The following is a 21,486-nucleotide window of genomic DNA, read 5'->3' as shown; positions in this document are numbered from 1 at the left end:
TAGGTGTCTGCCACATGGTTGGGGAGATGGCAAAAGTGAGATGGGTGGGAAACCCAGGCTGAGAAACAGGATGTACAGTTTTCAGAGGTCATGAGCCATTTGGAAAAGCAAAGCAAGAAGAAGAAGAGGGGTTGGAATGAGAAGGAGCAGGCCGTTGGGTGTGCACTGTGGGCAGTAGGGAGCCAGGGAAGATGTGTAAGCAGGGGATGTTCATGTATGGAAGAATCTGGCTGCACCATAGACCTGGAGAGGCAAGTTCAAGTGGGAGACAAGAGACAACTAGCAGACAGCTGTGAGACCAGGACAGAAGTGATGAGACCTGGACTGAGGTAGGGAGATGAAGCAGAAGAGATGGCTTTGGGGGAGTTCAAGGGTTGAATTACATGGGGACTGATAGAGCCTGGGGAAGAGTCAGGGCACACACAGGAGCAAGGGTCCCATAAGAAAAAGAAAGTTGGGGAAGAAAACCGTGAGTTAGGTTTGATTTTAAGGTGTTAGTGGGACCTCCTAAAGGAATTACCCCATTGTGAGGTGTAGAGTCAGAAGATGCTATGCTATGCTATGCTAAGTCACTTCAGTTGTGTCCGACTCTGTGCGACCCCATAGACGGCAGCCCACCAGGCTTCCCCATCCCTGGGATTCTCCAGAACACTGGAGTGGGTTGCCATTTCCTTCTCCAATGCATGAATGTGAAAAGCAAAAGTGAAGTCGCTCAGTTGTGTCTGACCCTCAGCGACCCCATGGACTGCAGCCTTCCAGGCTCCTCCATCCATGGGATTTTCCAGGCAAGAGTACTGGAGTGGGGTGCCATTGCCTTCTCCAGAGATACTTCTGCACTAAAGATAGAGGTGTGGGAGCTCTTTGGGAAGGCAATATTTGAATCTGTGGGGTGCTTTGGATCTCTATGGAAAACACACACAGAACGAAGAAAGTGGGCTTGAAAAGCTAGCACCAACATTTAAAGGGACAGACGGAGGAAAACCGCCCATGACATATATTAACAAGGACCCATCACAGGTAGTCATCCTCCAGTATCTGTTCTCCCTATCTTACATGGGAAGGGGAAAATATACCTGGCTAGAGATCACAGTCTCCAGCTTGGTATGGCCATGTGCTATGTTCTGGCCAGTGAATTATGAGCTGAAGTGACATCATATTTCCCACAGATGGCAGGATCTGGAGCATCCATCTGGGGCCAAGAAATGGAAATGCCACATAGAAGATGGCAGAACAAATAGGAACTGGGTCTTGAAGCCTTCACACTGCCACCCCCACCATGCACCCAGCCCTTTCCTTGAGAGGAGAGTAAATTTCCATGGCCTAAGCCACATGTGGGGATATGGGGATTCTTTGTCTCAAAGGGTAGTCAAAGAGGAAGGTTGTCAGTGTAATCAGACTCCATAGAAGTTAAAGGAGAGAGGTCAGAGAAGAACTTGGTCATGAAGCCACTGGTGCCCATGGTGAACACAGACTCACTGGGGTAGAGAAGCCTAAGTCCAAGTGGAGTGGGCTGAGTTGTGAACGTCAAGCATAGTGGAGAAGCAGATATAGACAAGTTCAAGAGGCTAGATTGAGAGGGAGAGCCGAGATTACCAGCAGTGTGGAGAAAGGGCTAGTAGAGGGTGGGTAGTCGGAGAAGGCAATGGCACCCCACTCCAGTACTCTTGCCTGGAAAATCCCATGGACAGAGGAGCCTGGTAGGCTGCGGTCCATGGGGTCTCAAAGAGTAGGACACGACTGAGCAACTTCACTTTCACTTCACTTTCATGGATTGGAGAAGGAAATGGCAACCCACTCCTGTGTTCTTGCCTGGAGAATCCCAGGGATGGTGGAGCCTGGTGGGCTGCTGTCTATGGGGTCGCACAGAGTTGGACACAACTGAAGCAACTTAGCAGCAGCAGCAGCAGTGAGGGAAAGGGTCCAGGGAAGCCCCTTAAACCCTTTAGGCTAGAGCATGCTGGCTGGGTTAGGGAGAAAGGAAAGAAATGCCAAGGCAATGTGAGGTGGGAGAATCAAAGCCCTCTAGAGGCTAGACAACAGAGATGCCTGCATAAGGCTGGGACTGGAGTATTTCATGGTGGGTTTGGGAAGGAGAAGGGTAAGCCAAGTTCCCATTCTCAACATGAAGGGCAGATCCAAGGTCTGCCCACAACTGCCTCTCTCAGGTCACAGCCTTCATGGAGCCATTAGTCAGTGTCCAGTCTCTGGCTCCATCTGGTCTGATGTCTGCTGGGCAAGCAGGGTCAAGGGTTCAGGGCCAACTGGGTGCCTGATGGAGGAGGGAGGAAGGCAGAAGGGAAACCAGGCCAAAAGAAAGAAGGAGGGACCCATCTCTTGGTCCTGGACTTTCCATCCCTGGAACAGGAAGAGTGGGGAATGGAAAGGTCTGGGTCAGAAGGAGGTGACAAGTAGACGTCTGGGGACATTCTGGGCCTAAGGCTCCCCTGGAGAGTAGCCGGGAGACAGAGGGTCTCAAGCTCTGGTTCTCACGTCTCCAGGGCTGAGGGGAGCATGGCTGGAATGCACCAGAAGCCAGTGTCTATCCCCCGGGGCAGCCAGTAGGGAATCTCCAGCCCTGAAGTCATCACCACCCGAAGAGCCTGGACCCCGCCATGGAAAAAGGGTCCCGCAGGGGCGCCCGGCGCCAGCCGGCAAAGATGAGCTCATAGCTGCTTGCGCCTCTTCCCTTCTTTTCCAGGCATCTCAGATTTCTGGATGTCAGGCACATCTGACAGACAGGAGGAGAGAACAAGAAGGCAACTGGGATATAGACCCAAGGTGGGATATAGGGCCCAGCAGTGTTCCCCTCCACTCCAGTGCTGCTCTTGCCTGCCTGGCTCTATCCTAGACCAGATCCAAAGGGGTGACCTTTCCTCCTCATTTCCTTTTAAGGCACCTAAGGAGCCCTAATGATCAGGCACCTAAGAAAACGCACCTGTGTTACCCGGAGGACCAACAGCACCTCTGTCCTCTCTCATCAGTCCAGACTACTTATCACATATTTGCTTTGGAAACAAGGGTCCTGGACCTAAAAGGAATAGGAAGCAGGGTAGAAGAGGTAGTCAGGGAGGCAGGAGACTTGTGGGGCTGGGGCGTCCTGGGAGGAGGCAAGGAGCTGCCACGTGACACTGCAGACAGAGCACGGTGGCAAGAGCCAGAGCATCTTTCCCTGGCTCCCGCTTCAGCACTTCATAGTCCTATGACTCAAGTGAAGTCACTTTCTGCCTCAGGGCCTCAGTTTTCCCATATGACCTTAGAGGGTTTTGAGGATCATTTGGAAGCACAGAAGTGGGCTTTGAAACCTCATAGCTCTTTGCACTCACAGGGAGCATATTATTGATGCAGGTAAAAAATGTACTGTTCTCAAAGCAGTCACACTGCCCAAAGCCCTGGGCCACTATTCACCCTGCAGCCTATAAGCCTGGTTCTCCCTGTGCTGTGAATGGAGTTCTTGGGAGTGGTGCAGCCCCAACTCGATGGAATGGCTGTCCAAAAGTTTCCGTGCTTGGAGAGTGGGGCTACCCTGGTCACCTGACCATTGGGTGTCTCTCTGGGAACACCTAGATGTCCTCCCTGCTTAGGACATTCTAGTCTAAACAGGGTCATGCTTCCCATAGGGAGGCTACAGAAGGAAACTGGCCCATTGCATCTCACAAAATTAGGACAAGATCAGACAGATTTCAGTTAATTAGATAGTGAGACTACAGAAGAGATAAGAATGGCTCTGACACCTGTGAGACTAGATCAGACTTCCCTAGAGAGCTACCCAGAAACCCTGTTAGTTTATCAACAATGAGGCCTAGATTTCCTGTCTGTATAGGGAACATAAGACTGTCAGGGTCACTGTCTTTTTCAATCAAAGATGTAATAGGCCAGAGTGGCCTTGGAGGTTGAACACTCAGAGGGGGCCCTATGTTCAGGGGCAGCCAGTTCCACAGATGGACAGCTGTCCCTGGCATCCAGAACTGGATGCCTTGTGGTAGAAGTGTCATTTTACCTACAGGGAGAATTTTCCAAGGGAAGGGAGGAAAGGAGTTGTCAGTTACTGAGTCCTTGGTCTATACTAGGACGTTACCTGCCATGTGTCAGATATATTGTAGGAACTCAATTGATAAGGTACTGAATAATTGGACGAATGGATGGACAGCGGGGGAAAAAGCCTAAAACATCTGACACCCTGATTAACTGCAGTGATTCTGACTCCTAAGGAAGTGATATAGTGATGTAACATCTGCCTCTTCTAAGTAGATGCTTTGGTGTGATGCAAAGTCCCTTAAAGAGATATGTGGTTTGCAAAACTGGCCAAAGGAAGTCATTTGCTCATTACAGGAAAACAAAAAATTGACAGCTGTATTGAAAAAGGCACATGTACCCCAATGTTCATTGCAGCTCTATTTACAATAGCTAGGACATAGAAGCCACCTATATGTCCACTGACCGATGGATGGGTACAGAAGCTGTGGTACATATATACAATGGAATATTAGCCATTAAAAAAGCATTTGAGTCAGTTCTAATGAGGTGGATGAACATAGAGCCTGTTATACCGAGTGAAGTAAGTCAGAAAGAGGATAATAAATACTTTATACTAACGCATATATATGAAAGCCAGAAAGATGGTGCTGATAAACTTATTTGCAGAGCAGCAATGGAGACACAGATGTTGAGAACAGACTTATGAACACAACTGATGGGGGAGGAAGGAGAGGGTGGGATGTATGCAGAGAGTAACATGGAAACATATACTATCGTATGTAAGATAGATAGCCAACAAGAATTTGCTGTTATGACTCAAGGAACTCAAACTGGGCTCAGTAATGATCTAGAGGGGTGGGATGGGGATGGAGTTGGGAGGGATGTTCAAGCCACATGTTGAAAATGGCAATGGGTTTCCTGGTGTGAAGAGAGTTAATGTACAAGAAGGGGATAGAGCATGCAGCATCCCAGTAAATTTATCTGGCTGAAGATTTTATCTGTGGTTTAGGTTGCAAAATACCTCAGCAAGGCATTCAAAGTCCTCCCTGCTCTGACTCTAGCCAGCATTTCAGTCCGTATATTCTGCTGCCTCTCTCTATGAATCTTGCGCTCCAAACAACTTTCCCAGATTTTGTTGAATTTCTGGGAAGCCAGAAATACACTGGGAATCAAGGAGCAATGGCTAGCAGGTTTGAGCACTTTACCATGCTGTGTCCTGCCTCTAGCTCCTGGTGTTGCCCCCTCTGCCTTTAAATTGCTTTCCTCTTATCCCAGAGCCCCTCCAGATTGACCAAGTCCTTCCTCCATGACCATACCAGCCACTCAGGATGCTTCCGTTCCCCTAGTACCTCCTGTACTCTATGAACAAACAGCTGCTGTAAGTCACTAAAGAATTCACCAGTATTCCAGCTCTCCTCTTTCCAACCTCCTCAGAAGATTGCACTTTCCTGCCTCTTTGGAAATTAGTCATCCTTTAGCCAATAAAATATAGGCAGACTATAATAGGTGGCATTTCTGAGCAGAAGCTTGAAAACCCAAAACATGCTTCACCATACTCTATTTTCCTTCTGCCGCAAGACTGCAAAGTTATACGTGTCTTGAGGCTGCCCCATCAGCCTGGATCTCAGAGTGAAACTAATGTGGGGCAAAGCCACAGCCAACCTGCAATGTACATAAAAGTAAGTGAGAAAGCCTGTTGTGGAAAGCCAGAGAAATTTTGGAGTCTCTCATTACCACCCCCTAAACTAGCCTAGGGCTTCCCCAGTGGCTCAGTGGTAAAGAATCTGCCTGCAATACAGGAAATTCAGGAGACATGGGTTCAATCCCTGGGTCAGGAAGATCCCCCGGAGCCGGGTACGGAAACGCACTCCAGTATTCTCGCCTGGAGAATCCCATGGACAGAGGAGCCTGGCGGGCTACAGTCCATAATGGACACAACCAAAGCAGTTTAGCATGCTCTCAACCTAGCCTAAGGGTTTCCCAGGTGGTGCTAGTGGTAAAGAACCTGCCTACCAGTGCAGGAGACTTAAGAGATGACATGAGTCAGACAGGACTGAAGCAGCTTGACACGCACACACACAACCTAGCTTAAGCTGACCAATACAGAAACAGTGTAAGATTCTCCACATTCTCTTATAGCCACCGTGATCCTAAAAGCACATAGAATTGGATACTCCATCAGCATAGTCCACGGGTGACCAAGTGCACAGAACCACTTTCTAACATATAGTATTAGAATTAAACTTATGCTGTGTACACTCTCTAAGGTATAGGGGCTGTTCGTTATTACAGCATAACCCAGCCTATTCTGACTATTGTCTTTAGATGCCCTACATATGTATCTGTCCTACGATCTTGATTAATACTCCTATACTGATAATACTGTGTCTGTCATTGCCATGTCCAGCATCACTGCATCTCTTATGAATACCACTGTCCTCACCATTATGAAACTTGACATCTTGGCCATAATCCCTCCAACATCCCCACAACTATGAATCCATCATCCCCGCCAATGTTCCTACCAATGCCACCTCCAACACCAATTCCACCATCACTCCCATCACGCTCACCATTCTCACCACCAAGCAGAGTCACTATCACTTCCACCTTCATTGGTATAATTGTCAATGTCAACCGCATTACTCTCACCTCTCTCTGTATCACTCCCATCACATGAACCCCATTATTACCACCTGTCTCACTACCATATCACTTTACTATCACTGCTAATGTCTCTCCTCTAATATTTCTATCTCGTCACCCCTGTCATCATTAATACAACCACTTCCATCGTTCCTCTATAAGAATTTTGGCCATTACTTCCAAGATCATCATCAATATCACTTTCACTGTCCCTGGCATCCTCACTGCCTCTATCGCTTCTCCTGTCACTTCCTTTATTATGTTCATCACAAAATTCCCATTGTCACTACCAATTTCTCTATCTCTATCAGCCCCATCATCATACTATCACCTCCAGCTTCACTGCCATCTTCACTGGTGGATTCTAAAGGTCATTCACAGCTCTCCTCTTCCAGCTTCCTGCATCAAGGAGTGTTGCAATGTTATTTAGGTCTAAGAATATCTTATGATGTGCTGTGTTAGTTCAGGAGGTAGTATGCCAGACTACCTTCTGGCCCACATGGGTGCAGTATGAAGGTTACAGCCTGCTCCCCCAGGGAGAAAGCCCAGTCATCTCTCCTTTTCGCCTTGAACCTTTTCTCCCCACTCCTCTCTTTCTCTCCCATATGGCAGCCACATGGTCCTGGAAGGGCCTAAGCAATGGAGCAAATGCAAGATATTTCCGTGTTTCTTGAGCTCCCTTTTGTGGCTTTCTGGTGAGTGTGGACATGTCCAAGACTTGGGTTTGGACCTAGAGGCGATAGATGGAGCAGGTCTTTCAGCTGATCTTGGTTCCAAGCCATTTGGATTGACTTATTTGGTCAAGAAGTTCTCCACATAATCTAGCACAGCTCACTCGAGTTTTGATTTTTATATTCTATTTAAATCTTTATTTTTTTTATCAAAGTCATACATGTACATATTTTTGAAAGTAAAATGTTCTACAAGGTTTGTAATGAAAACCATAAGACTTCTGCTCCAATCCTGCTTACTTCTGAGTCCTCCTTTCCTGAGGCAAGTCCGTTGAATTGCTTTAACTCTTTCTTCTAGTGTTTATTTCCATGCCTATAAATGATATGGTAATACTGATATATCTTGCATTTTTCCATTTCCAGTTTTATTTACTGCCATTCTACTATAGAAGATGAGGAGTCAGCTCTCTTACAACACGGCCACCCACATATGCATGTGCGCGCACACACACCACACACGCACATTTGCACAGCAATATTGATTTTGATCACAACCATATCCAGCCTTTGCATTACTATTACTAAATTACTATCATTCACAGTTGCACCACTTTTCCGTTCTTGTATGACTTTCTGGTTCTCTTGGTATTAATAATTACCTGTTTTGCTTAATTTTCTATGTGTCATTTACTAATTCATCCCTGAAATTTCCAGTGGAACTGAAATTTTCCCTTGAACGTACATAACTGTACATTTTTTATTTTCTTCTTGGAGAACTCTCACCTGGAGTCCTTCATCCTCATGGCCAACATGGACTGACTGTCCTCTGCATGTTTTGTACGACTTTCATCCTGACTCTCCACTTCACCATCATCCTCAGACTTCCTTTGTCTCTACCTTGATTGCTACATCCTTTGTCTCCTTCCCTTTCCTTGGTTTACTCCTTAATTAAGTTGGACAACATTCTTCAATATCTTCCTGGAAATAGTGCTTGGGAGCTAATTTTTAAACACCATTCATGCCCCCAAAATATCTTTCTTTTTCATCATACTCAATTGCTAGTTTAACTGGGTATAGAATCTAGTGTGGAAACTATTTCCCTCAGAATTTAGAAGCATTATTCATTTCCTTCTACTTTGTATAGTAGTAGTTGTTGATATCTTTGATACAATGCTGATTCTCAGCAATTTGTAAGTAATCTTTTTTCCCTGGAAACTTTTACATTTTTATTTCCAGTGTTTGTGCCTTGAGGGAAATTGTTTTTGTTTTTAAATTCAGTTTGCCATGTACTCATAGCAAATTTTCAATCTATAAATTCATGTTCTGCAGTTTGGAGAAGTTTTCTTATATTGCTTCTTTGGTGATTTTACCTCCTTCCTTTATTTTTTATTCTCTAGAACTTATTTTTTAGAGGATGCTCCTAGACTGATCACCATTTCTGTTGATTTTCGTCTCTTTGGTATTTTGTTCTTTTTTGGGAATTTGTCCTTACTTTATCTTCCAGCCTTAATTTTACTTTTAATAAAATAAAAATATTATATTTTTATTCCCAAGAGCTTTGTTTTCTCTGATACTTTTAAAAAATCACCTCCAGTTCTCTTTTAAAGGAAGCATCACCTTTTTAATATAATTCTTAAAATGTCAATCATAATATCTGTGCTTTCTTCTTCTTTGTTTCGTCTATGTTCCTTTTTCCTCTTAGTTTGTCTTGATATCTACCTTTCATGTTGAAGAACTTCCTGAAATATCAAGTAGTTCTTAGCTGTCCATTCATACTGAAGTGTGAGGCACTAAAATTTTGATAAAAATGTTGGAAGAAGAGATAAAGTTGTTGACATGTGGGCTTTTGGTGATGGACAGGGAGGCCTGGCGTGCTGCGATTCATGGGGTCGCAAAGAGTCAGACACGACTGAGCGACTGATCTGATCTGATCTGAAAGACCAAATACCAGAACCTATAGAACTTTTTCCCACAGAAAACCAGTTTCCTCTGGAAAGTCTCTTCAAATAGCCTTCCTGCATGATATTTACCTGACTTCAGTTACCTGGGAATTGATGATGAAGAGAGCAGAAATCCTCACCTTTCAGGAAACAGACATATCCTATTTTCAGATTGGCTCCTCACCCCTCCGCATGCTCTGCCTGATGTCTCAGTGTTTAGAACCTTCCAGGTTCAACATCTCAGAACATAAACCTTCTGTCCTCTGCCAGCATGGGAGGGGATGATTACCTGGTTGCATGGGGTAGGGAATAAGTCTGAGATGGGGAGGTTCTTACAGGTCTTTTAAAAAAAAAAAAACTTGTAACCAACCCTCCCAATTTTTCACCCTCATTCTCAATCCCTGCCTTCAGAAGTAACTGGTACTTCCAATTCCCAAGCTTTTCTGGGATTCTGTGACTAGAAACGTTTTGCTACATATTTGCTTCTGCCATCTACCCCCACAACGTTGCAGGCTTGGGTTTCAGTTTTCTGTGGTCTGCTATGTCAGGTACCACTCATCCATCCACTTTCTAATTTCCAAATTCTTGACTTCTCTTGCCTGCTGCCATTTCCTCTCCCATTCTCCTTTTCCTTGTGGGTTTATTAATTTAAAAAAAAATTCCACTAAAATAGCACTTTAGTGAGGCTTCTGGAAGTAGCCAAGATAAACATAAGCATTTAATCAGCAGTGATTAAGAAGTCAAATGTTCTCCATTGGAGTTTAGGGTGAAAGTAACAGTTAATCACATAGCATTCTTCCACCTTGCTGTGCCTGCTTCCTCTGTGCCTTTATCTCCTGGAGTGAATAACTGGTTGGAGGTAATCCTGGTCACTAATCACCATAACTCACCGTGACTCCAAGTCAAGTGTAACACAATTATCCCACACAACACAACCATCTTCACCTCTGTCAGAGCCTTTATTACCAGAGTAATCATCACTGTTATCCTTTCCTTGACGTCATCATAACCTCCATTTCCATCTCCACTACCGCCCCCACCATCACCATCGCTACTGTCTCCATCCATACTCCTTGGCATCCATGCCCACCATTACTTCTGAAAATACCACCACACCCTCCACCATCATTTCATCACCACGAGCACCATCAACTCCACTGTTATCAGTTCCATGATTTTCACCAAAATTTTCATTATCTCCTCAGGTACTGTATTATCACCTCCAGAAATTTCATTTAAATTATACATTTAGTATATTCTTCCTTTTGGGTTACAACAGTGATTTTTTAGTACACAGAAAAGGAGTAATATCTACATTTCAACACACAGAATTCTCTGCGTGGGTGGAGGGGTAGAAAAGAACATACTGGTTTCTCCAGCTCAAGCTACATACATAGGAAGGGGTGGGGTGGAAAGGGAACATTCATTGAGCCCTTTCTAGGTAATAGACATCATACTAGGCACACGAGTTAGAGGATTTTCTCTGGTAAGAATCACTGCCCTAGTTTTACAAGGAGGAAACTGAGATTCCCAGATGCTAAATAACATACTCAAGGCCACACAATTAATAAGTGTTGGAGCCAAGATTCCAACCCTGTGTGACTTCAAAGTCCATATTCTTTCCATTACACTATGCTGGCAAGAAATCTCAAGAGCTTGGTTTAAGCACAATGGGTTATGACTCTGAGTAAAGAAAGCCATTGTCATGGTCCCTGATCTCAGGGAGATCTGATCTGATGAGGCAGGAAGACGCCCCTCTCTCAGAAAGAAGACTGTTATTAATGAACAAGATTAAATCTCAGATTCACAGAGCCTATGCTTTGCCTAGGCTCACTCAAACAATTCTTCACAATGCCCCAATCCTGCCACCTCTCCCTGACCTTGGGTTCCCAGAGGGAAAAGGGAGGGAGTGTGGACATCCAGTCCTGGGAATGCCTGGGGTTGGGAGAGCTGAGCTATTTTGGGATTGTTTACATTTGGAATCTTCCTGATTTTTGGTCCCAGAAAAACACCCACATGTTGGAAACTCTTCCGAGTTATTCACTGTTGGGGTTTTTCTTCATCTCCTTCAGCTTTTTCTTCTTCTTGGATGGAAAAAAAATCTGCTAGTGATTAGTCACAACCTGTGAGGCTCAGCTTTTGACAGCCCCACTGAGAAGAAAGAGACAAAGAGGCTCAGAGAGGGGCCCATGGGCAGATGCTGCTGGGAAGGAAATGTGGTTCACAGCATTGACCTCCTGGGGTGAGGGATGGTCTGTTCACCTCTATCTGCCAAGGGACAATTGCTCCCTGGACTGTGGCTGTTTTATTCCAACCTTTCATCCCAACTTAACTGGAGAGAACAGGCCAGAGCATGCATTAGAAGGAAACCCAGGGGGTCAGGACCTGGGCAAGCAGACTAAAAAGAGAGGACAAGGGGAGCAGGTGCCAAGCACAAAAGATGTCTGCCCAATGGGGCCCTTTAGGCCACAGTCTCCACTGACAACCCAGAGGGCCCCATTTCAGGATGAAAGCATAAGCTGAGACAATTCCATACCCCTTTGGACAGCCCTGTGATCCTTAGCAGGTTTTATCACATGTTTGGGCTCCTGGAAATCCCAGGGTGTGAGAGGGCCTCCTGCTTTTTTGCGAGAAGGCTAAGGGTCGGGTGGGGCTGAGCACTGTCCACAGAGACCAGGACAAAGGGAGATTGTTTGAGCTGAAGAACTGGGGCCTGGAAGTCATATCTGGATCCAATTTTAAAATCTAAGGATTGTGAAACATGGTGAGGAGGGGGTAATAAAGGGAATTTGGGAAATATCCCTTGGTGTAGGTCTTTTAAAGGAGGTTTCAAAGCAACAAAGGGAAAATCAATGAATACAATAAGCAACAATACAGCAGGAAGGTTTAATGTCAGGGGAATGCAGAGCTGTCCCTAGGCTGTGTGGGACCCTTGGAAAATATATTTTTATCAGGCTCCTATCTATGTAAACAATTTGAGTCATTCAAAATCAGCATGTCAGCACCATTCTGAAAGCCCAGTCTCATGTGATCCCACATGAAAAATCCTTCACCAGCCAGAGGAGCAATCCACTCACCAGACTGTCTGCTTTGAAGCCCTGGGATGACTGCATAGGCAGAAGTTGCATTGCTTATTGGAGCATCTGGTCAACCCCACACATAGGGTAGAGGGTTGGAGGGCAGTTGAGGGAGGAGAAAGGCCTGGGGCCCACACAGGTCCAGGTTAAAACTCAGGCTGCCCCACTCAGATGGCAGTGCCAGACCTTGTCTGTCCTAACCACAGAAGAGGATCTAAAAGTTTTAAGAAATGCACTTCAAGGACAGGGTCTTTCTCTCCCGGGTGTAAGGATGGTACTGGGGCTAGAGACAGTGACATCTCAGCAGGACACCTTGTACTTCTGGCAGGAAGGGGTAGTTCTGGAGGGGCAAACTGTTTTTTACTAGTTATGTGACCTCAGTGAAGCCTCTGTTTCCTCTCTAACCTCAAGTTCCTCATTCATAAACCAGTAATGGCAATGCCTACCCTATAGGGCTGTTGTAAGCATAATGGCCAGCATCCGGGTCCTGCCTCTGCCTACAAAGTGTGGAGTTGCCTGTGGGCAGTGTGGTTCAGGTCTAGAATCTTGGCCCTGACTTCCAGCATCTCCAAGGTGGGCTGTGCTGGCCAACATCGTTTCTACGTGTCTCAGTCACTAGCCCTGGGGAGGAGCTCATCTTCTCTTAAGAAGAGGGGTCTCTAGGCCAGGCTCCTGGAGGGGAGGGCAGAAGGCTGAGTTACAGATCTATTATCCAAAACAGGCAGTCAAGGTCAGCAGGGTTCAAGCTGCAGGCCTGACAGGAGGAGAGGAAAGCCTAGGCTGGATCACCCAAGAGAGGATCTTGAGAATGTGATGCCAGCAGAGACACTACCAGCTTGGACTGAAAGGAACAGATGAAATAAAAGAAGGTAGAATGACAATCAAAATAAAGACTGCAACGTCGCAGCCATGAGCCAAAGAATGTGGACAGCATCCATCCTGGGAAAGGTGAAGGGATGGACTCTTCCAACTGGGGGCTACACAGTGATGATCTCAGGAAGTCTTTGGGCAGAGAGTCATTCTGGTCTTGTTGTAAGGAGAGAAGGTGGCAGCTGAGCCCTCAGAGAAACATATTCAAGGCTCCCTTTTGATTCAGGGTATGTGCGATGGAACCCTGGCGGCTGCCTAGTACGCGTCCACATTCCCATCCCCAAAGCACCCGCTGAGCCAGCTGAGGAGCAGCCATGGTCTGGAGATAAGTGAGAGGTGAGGATCAGGGCTTGACTAGGCTAAGCTTGCCCTCTCTCTGATTCCCTCTGCATCTCCTGCTTGCCCTCCCTCCTCAGAATACTACACTAAGTGGCCTCCTGGAAAATCCCCTTGGTGTCACGTTTTGTTAACTATGGAGCCAGACTGAGGTCCCCTAGGACACTCAGCACAACCCAAGCTAGGACAGCCCCCAAAGGTAAAGGCAAGGGAACACTTGGCAATGACCCAGCAAGGGCTCCACAAGAGCCTGTCCTGAAGACACTCCATGAGCTTGCCATACCCAGAACTCTATCCTGCCAGGTGGCTAGCCTGCCACTCTACTCACTGCAGAGCCCTGTGAATCCTGGGAGGCAGCCCCTGCCCAACCCCCACCTCCACCTGGGAGTGCCTCCCTCCTCCCATCTACAGCTACTTTTTTAGAAGCCAGCTGCAGTCTATCAAAAGATTTTGTTTTCTTATGTGCAAGTTTAAAGGAAAAGTCATACAAAGATACAGAAATCAATTACATTTAATTACAATGCACATGTAATGAGCCAACATAAGAAAGAAGAGACTGTCATGTTCTTTGATGGATCTACAAGGAGAGCTGAAGCCATGGATGCAATGCCATGCCTGGCAACACAGTCCCACCCTGGTGACAGAATGCAGCACAGGTTCTGCCCCCCGCCCCCCGAATTAGAGGAGCTCAGTGCCTGCCGGGGCCAGAGATCTGCAGGAAGGGAGGAAGGGGCCTCCATAAGCATGCTCCAGATGTCATTTAGGCCTGAGATTTATCAAAGTGGGGCAAGTGTGGGAAAAGACCACTAAGAAACCAGGATAGATGAAAGTGCCGCATGTGAAGGAAAGACGGAGGTCCAAGTCTGAGCACCAGCGGGCCTTGGCCTGTTTGGTGACATCATGAGGCGACACCACTCAGATCCAACAACGCCCTTCTGCTCAGAATATCATTGTCGTTTATTAACCATCTCCTTTTAGTCACTCTCATGACTACCAACTCCAGGGACGCAGGCTGTGCATTATTTCTGCCATTTTACAGATAGAGTAGCTAAGGAGGAGAGATGGCATTGTGTCCTTCCTTGCTGACCCCCTCCATGGAGCCTGCAGGGGCTGGTTCCAGCCTCGCATTTTGGTGGAGCCCCATCTTTGCCCCTGCCCACACTGACTGGGGTGAAGGGGAGTCAGAGCTGCCAGAGCCAGGTCAAAGAGGGCAGCTCTCAACAGGACAAGAAGGCCACTGGTTGCCAGGAGGTAGCCCAGCCCTCTTGGCCAGGTGCCTTCTCCCACACTCACCAGCTAAACTTCCTAGGCCAGGGCCTCTGAACTGGACCCATTGTCTGGGAGAACTGGCACCTTGGGGATCAGCCCTCATTCTGTCAGAGAGCAATTAGCCTCATCTCAAGTATTTGTGCCCCCACTTGCCCACTTTAGTCTGTTTATGTTTTGTCCTGGAACCATGCGTGGGCCCAGCCTCTACCCTTAGAGTGTTCCCTAAAGGCAAATTCTGGGTCTCCCTCCCCTCTACTTCTATATATTTACTCCCAAGACTGTTTCTTGCTTTTTCTTTTCAATACTCTGCTATTTGCTTGCTTGCTTGGCCGCTCAGTCATGTCCAACTCTTTGCGACCCTTTGAACTGTAGCCCACCAGGCTTCTCTGTCCATGGGATTTCCAAGGCAAGAATACTGAAGTAGGTAGCCATTTCCTTCTCCGGGGGATCTTCCCAACCCAGGGATCAAAGCCTCCTCTCCTGTGTCTCCTGCGTTGCAGGCAGATTCTTTACCACTGAGCCATCAAGGAAGCCCCAGGACCCTTCTATCTTCTCACAAAAACTGATTGATAACTATTTCCTCCCAGACATCCATCTGTCTAACTTGGATTTTCCTCCATAGATGGATGGAGATTCACCCTGTGCTTGTAAAGCAGGGAATGGACCTGAATCTCCCCATTTCCCAGATGGAGAAAGCAAGTCTCAGAGAGGTTGGGAGACTGGCCTGTCAGGAAATATTCAGTTCTGGACCTCTGGCCTCCCAGTCTGGGGTCCTTTCCCCCAGACAACCTCACCATGGCCTCCTGGTGTTCACCCCAAGAAAAATCCAGGAGCTGGGACAGGAACTGGGACAAAGAGGAGGACACTGGGGCCCAGGCCTTGACCCCAAGTTCCTATTTATAGTCTTTGTTCCGGAGACGGCCACTTAAACACACATTCCTGATAACTGAATAATCTTTGGCACCAAGCAAAAAATAGCCTGTGGCCCAGACCACAATTGCACAGCTGGAGCAGGGTGAGCAGGGGCGACGTGGGGCTGGATGGTGCAGGACAGGCTACTGAGGGGGGAGAGGGGTGGCAGGCGGGGCCAGGGTTGGGACAAGTGAGTGGGACTGCAAATATAGCCAGTTAAATATAGCCTTGCCGACCTGGACATGGGGCCAGCCTCCTCTGCAGGCAGTGTTTCCCAAATCGGCTTGGATCTCCTTTTCCCAAAGGAAGTGAGAGCCAGAGGCCTGGCGGGGAGGGACTGGAGGGACCTTGATGGTGATGGGGCTGAAGGCACTGGAGAAATTGGAAATAAACTGGGGACCCAGAGCAGCGGCCCTGCTGGCATCTTCTGGAATTACCACTCTGATGGGGAGGAGTAGCCATTCCCTGAGGCAGATAACAAAGGATATCTCATTTCCCAAACCAGCTGACTAAGACCCCAGGCCCCTGCCAGCTCCAGGACTGATGCTGAAGCCTCTTCTTCCAGAAGACTCAGGCCAGGGTGTAAATGGGAGCAAGAGATATGGAAAGTTTTGGAGTCCAGAGGCCTCAGAAAAGCAACCATGGCTGCTCCTTCTCTCAGGGTTCCCCTAGAGCAGAATTTTGGACCAGCAGACACCAGGTTGATGCCAAGGGGCTTGCAGGGGTGACAGTTTGGGCAAACGTTTCTTTGCTCCTAACAGTGTCCTTCCACCCTTCAGTTGTTCCACTGGAGCAGGATCTTGGTTCTAAGCTCTGAATGTGGGGGAGTCAGTGTGCCCCCCTTTCAAGAGTTACTGATAATAGTAAATAGGGTCACAAAGCCAGATCTGAGGCCCCCCTGCCCCCCTGTCAGTGTCACTGATATTCTGGGAGGTCCCAGGCCGTGTCTCACTCAGGATTGGGGATAAGTCTCGTCACCTTACATGTCGCTGTAAGCCCCCTGAAGGAGTCTCACCTCGGCCCCTGCCGCTGCTGTCCCCTGAAAACCCCTCCATGTCCGGCAGTCACCAAGCCTGCAGAGGGCCAAACCATATTGCTTTCCTTCTGATCATCCTCAGAATGTGTCATCAGGGAAAGGAGAAACAAAAAGAACATCCGTGTCCCTGTTCCTACGCTGTGGACCCCCAAGTATCACTGCCTACGTCTCAGGTCCCACAAGCTCATCAGTTTTCTCTCTGTCAAGGGTATGGGTGCACCCTTGGCACATTTTGCTTGCTCTTCCTTCAACATCCTTCCAAGCTGGGGCAATGCGCCTCGAGTGTGGTTTTGGGGTAGCAATGCCACACTCCCCACTTCAGGAGATGAGGGTGTCAGGTCCAAGGACTCCATGCAACTCAGCAGGGAGCACACCAAGAGGAAGCCCTCAGTGTCCACAGGCTGCAGCCATAGGGCAGGCGGGGAAGGGGGTGGGGGCAGTGACAGCTGTGTGGGAAGGGGCTGGTCATGCAGGCCCGGTGCAGCCGACTCTGGGGCCCCCATGCAGAGCACTGGCCCTGCATTTCACAAAGATGCCCAAGAGCCCACCATCTGCCAATTACCATGGCCACGAGTAAATGAGGCCCAAGAGCTGCTCCAGCAACTGCTCACAGTCACACAGTCAGGTATGTGCTGGAAGTGATGACAGAAGCTGGCAGGAAGCTGAGCCAGTGGGGACAGGGATCAGGAAGGCCTCTGGAGGCCTTGGAGGCAGTGAAGCAAGGGATTCCAGACAAGGATCCTATGTGTAAAGGCCCAGAGTGAGAGGAGGGCATGGGAGATGGGTGGTATGGCTGGTGCTGAGAATAAAGGGAAGAGAGAGAGGAGGTACAGGATGCTGGAGGAAGGAGAAGGGGCCAGATCATGCCTTGGACCCCATTCAGGGAAATCCTCCTGAGGGCAATAGGGAGCCATTGAAGGGTTGTAAGAGGGGGTAACCTGATCTGTTTCTAGATCAGAAGGGTACTTTGGCCAAAGTATAGAGTGGATACAGAGGGGAAGCCTAGACAGGATGTGGGCAGACCAATTAGGAGACACTAGCAGATGCCCAGGGGAGCAATGGTTGTAGCCTGAACCTAGATAATGGGGGAAGTGGGTGGAGAAAGCTGGGAAGTCCTGAGATGTATTTAGGAAATAGACACCATAAGACATGGTAAATACTTGGATGTGGGAAGAAGAGACAGAAAGAGGTAAAACATTTACTCATTCGTTCATTCATTCACATATTCACTTATCAGCTCCACAATGAACATCTAACACAGGAAGTTCTTTGCTAAGCCCTGGGGATACAGAAAGTGAGACAGCAGGTTTCTTCTCTCAGGGTTCACATTCTAGCTACACAGGGATGATGTAAAATAAACACATAAACAAATTCAAGATCATTGTTGGGTAGTGGCAAACGCTATGATAGGCTTCCAAGGTAAAGAATCTGTCTGCCAATGCAGGAGGGTCTTGAGACGTGGGTTTGATCACTGGGTTGGGAAGAGCTCCTGGAGATGGAAATGGCAACCCACTCCAGTATTCTTGCCTGGGAAATGCCATGGACAGAGGAGCCTGACAGACTACAGTCCGTGGGGTCGCAGAGAGTCAGACATGACTGAGAGCACATGCAAACACTATGACGCTAATAAAACAGGGTAAATAATAGAGTGGTTTTGGGAAAGGGCCTGCCTTAGATTAAATGTTCTTTGAAGCCTTTTCCAGAGGACAGACTCAAAAGTCAAGGCTCAGAGTGGGAAAGAATTTGCAGTTTTTGAGGAACAGAAGAAAGACCAGTGTAACTGGGGTGTAGTAAATGAGGAGAAGCTTGGAGAAAATGAGGTGGAGGGTTGGGCAGTTCCCAGATCTTGTAGGCCATGGTGACGCATTTCCATTTTATTCTAAGTGAACTGGGGAGTCACTGGAGGGTTTTTAATTAAACAGGGGAGGGACATGATCTGATCTATACTTTTTCAAAAGATTAACTGCTTTATGAAAAAGAAAACTATGGCCATATTAGTTTTCTAGGGATGCTATAACAAAAAACACAAACTAAGTGGCTTCTACTATATAAATTGATTGTCTCACAGTTCTGGAGGCTAAAAGTCTGAGATCAAGGAGTCAGCAGAGCTGACTCTCATTCTGAGAGCATGAGAGAGAATCTGTTCCATGGCTTTCCCATAGTGGGTTGCTGGTAATTTGGAGCTTTCCTTGGATTGTAGCAACATCACCTCCATCTCTGCTTTCATCTTCACAAGACAGTCTCCCTATGTGTGTGTCTTTGCCCTGATTTCCCCTTTTTATTAAGGATATCAGTCATATTGGAATAGAACCCACCCTAGAGACCTCATCTTACCCTAATTAATTACATTGCAAGGATTCTACTTCCAAATGAGGTCACATTCTGAGGTACTGGTGTTAGGAGTTCAACATATGGATTTGGAGATAGACACACAAAATGTTGGTATTCACTCCTAGGCTTGGTAAGTATAATTTGATACTAGAGATCTTAGGTAATTACCCCAGTGAGTATCTAGTGAAGAACTAGTGGGCAGTGATGCTCTTCCTTGAAGTGGTTATCCTGAAGACCCCATGTGGGAGGCAACGAGAAGTTCAGCTTTCAACATGATGATTTTGAGGTGTCTCCAAAAGATTAGAGGAATATCCAGTAGGCATATGTTGTGGCGCACAGGAGAGGAGGTGGGCCTAGAGGCGTCAGTTTGCAGTTCATGAGTATCTCAGGCAGTAAAGTCAAGGAAATACGTGAAGTCCCCGGGAAACGTGTAGAGGGAAGATAAAGCCAACATGTAGGGGCTCTTTGCTAAGGAACACTGACATTTTAGGCCTGTGCCCATAGTAGACTGAAAAGGGGCAGCAGAGCCAGGTGGGAAATTGGGTGGGAAAGAGTGGTACCACGTGAGCCAGGGGAAGGCAGAGTTTCAAAAAGGAGCAAATTGACTTCTGCTTCTGGTACTGGTGGGCTAAGTTATTTGACTCAGTCCTCTTACTGAGAACAATTGAAAGCGACAGGGGATTACTTTTAAAAGCATAATCTTTAGAGCATAGAAGAGATCATACGGAAATGGAAATTAGCAGGCTAAATCTAGAAGGAGGAGATTGCTCAGAAAGGTAAGGGAGCACCTTAACCCTGAAGGCACTTGCCAATCTGTAAGACGAAGCCTCAAAACCAAGCTGTGATTTTTCACACCTCTCAGGAAGAGGAGAAGAGAATAGAAAGCCCAGGGCTTTCCCAAGTTCGGACAGTCCTCTCCCACAGTAAACTGGAATTATAAAGAATTGCACTCTCCAGGGTGAATTAAGAGTAAAATGGCCTCTCACTTTCTCTTCCCCAGCATCCTCGCACAGGTGCATGTACACACACACACACGAGTGCACACCAAGTCACTTCAGTCCTGTCTGACTCTTTGCTACGCTGTGGACTGTAGCCTTCCAGGCTCCTCTGTCCATGGGATTCTCCAGGCAAGAGTACTGGAGTGGGTTGCCATGCCCTCCTTCGGGGCATTTTCCCAACCCAGGGGTAGAACCTTCGTCTCTTATGTCTCCTGCATTGCCAGCGGGGTTCTTTACCACTAGCACCACCTGGGAATCACACAAGCACATACATAATCCTGCCTCCCAGGATTATACAAAAGTTAGCTTGATGCAGAACAGATCTGGGAAGAAGAAAAAGAAAGGAAAAGAAGAGGGGAGGGAGGGGAGGAAGAAGGGAGAAGAAAGAGAGGACAAGGATACCCATCACTGAGAGTTTACAGAACAATTACAGGTCGTTCACTGGAATCACTGACCAAATCTATATCGCTGGGGGAGTCCAAGGAATCTCGAGCTATGAGATTTTATGTAATTGCAATCATAACTTTAATCAGTTTTTCACTATCATATTATTTAAAATATAACACTTTAATCTAATTAAATATTTACATAAGATATCAAAAACCTAAGGATGCTTACCAAAGAAAAGCTGCAGTAACGAAAAAGAGACTTTAAGAAAAAGGCATTACCAAGAATCTGGTCACAATCAAAAAAGATTTAGTTCACCAGAAAGGTATAGCAAGTTTAAACTCTGTGTACATAATAACATAGCCTCAAAAGTATACAAAGTAAAAATTATCAGAACTTCCAAAAAACTGAAAAATCCACAATCACAGTGCATTAACTCAATTCACACAAGCCAGAGTTCAAACAAGACGTCAGTTCATTCTTCTGTAGCAGGGACTGTTCCTTCTTCAGGCCTAATATATGCCCTCCACTCCAGGGCATCCTTTTCCAGGGTTGGGATAAGGAAGAGAATACCAGAATAGTTAAGTACACAGGGTCAGTACCCAAGCTGCCTGAGTTCAAGTCCTAGCCCTACATTTAAACTCTCTGAATTTCAGTTTCCTCATTTATAAATTTGGGGTAATAACTGATCATGGTGAAGATAATGAGTTAATGCACCTAAAGAACTTAGAACAGTACTTGGAATACAGTAAGCACCCGGATAAATGTTAATAATAACAACTCGACTGCCTAAGAAGACAAATTCTTATTCAGATGATTGCCTTGTGAATGTGGAACTAGAAAGGGGTGTGGAATGGCTTGGAGGGAAAGTTTACTGTGCTCTGGGGAAGCCTAATAAAATATCTTAACTCCACAAAAGAGAGCCCTCCCCCGTTTCCTGAGCCTCTCTTCCCTGAACACGGCTGGAAAGCAACAAACAGCTCTTTTTCCTCCAGTCTTTTTCATTCTAATCTCACCATTCCAACCCACCCACCCTCC

At 46.9% G+C, this 21,486-nt stretch overlaps 1 long non-coding RNA gene across 3 annotated transcripts in view; it reads right to left on the bottom strand.

Annotated features, from left to right (window-relative positions):
- LOC147363573 (uncharacterized) overlaps nucleotides 1-21,486 on the bottom strand; it is a 61,826-nt gene that overhangs the window by 26,489 nt on the left and 13,851 nt on the right. The window lies entirely within an intron of this gene.

This window comes from Bos grunniens, chromosome 11 (genome assembly GCF_055505025.1).
Source record: "Bos grunniens cultivar Pamir isolate PY7600 chromosome 11, Bosgru_T2T1.0, whole genome shotgun sequence".
NCBI classification, from domain to species: domain Eukaryota; kingdom Metazoa; phylum Chordata; class Mammalia; order Artiodactyla; family Bovidae; genus Bos; species Bos grunniens.
This window is presented reverse-complemented; position numbering and strand designations above follow the sequence as displayed.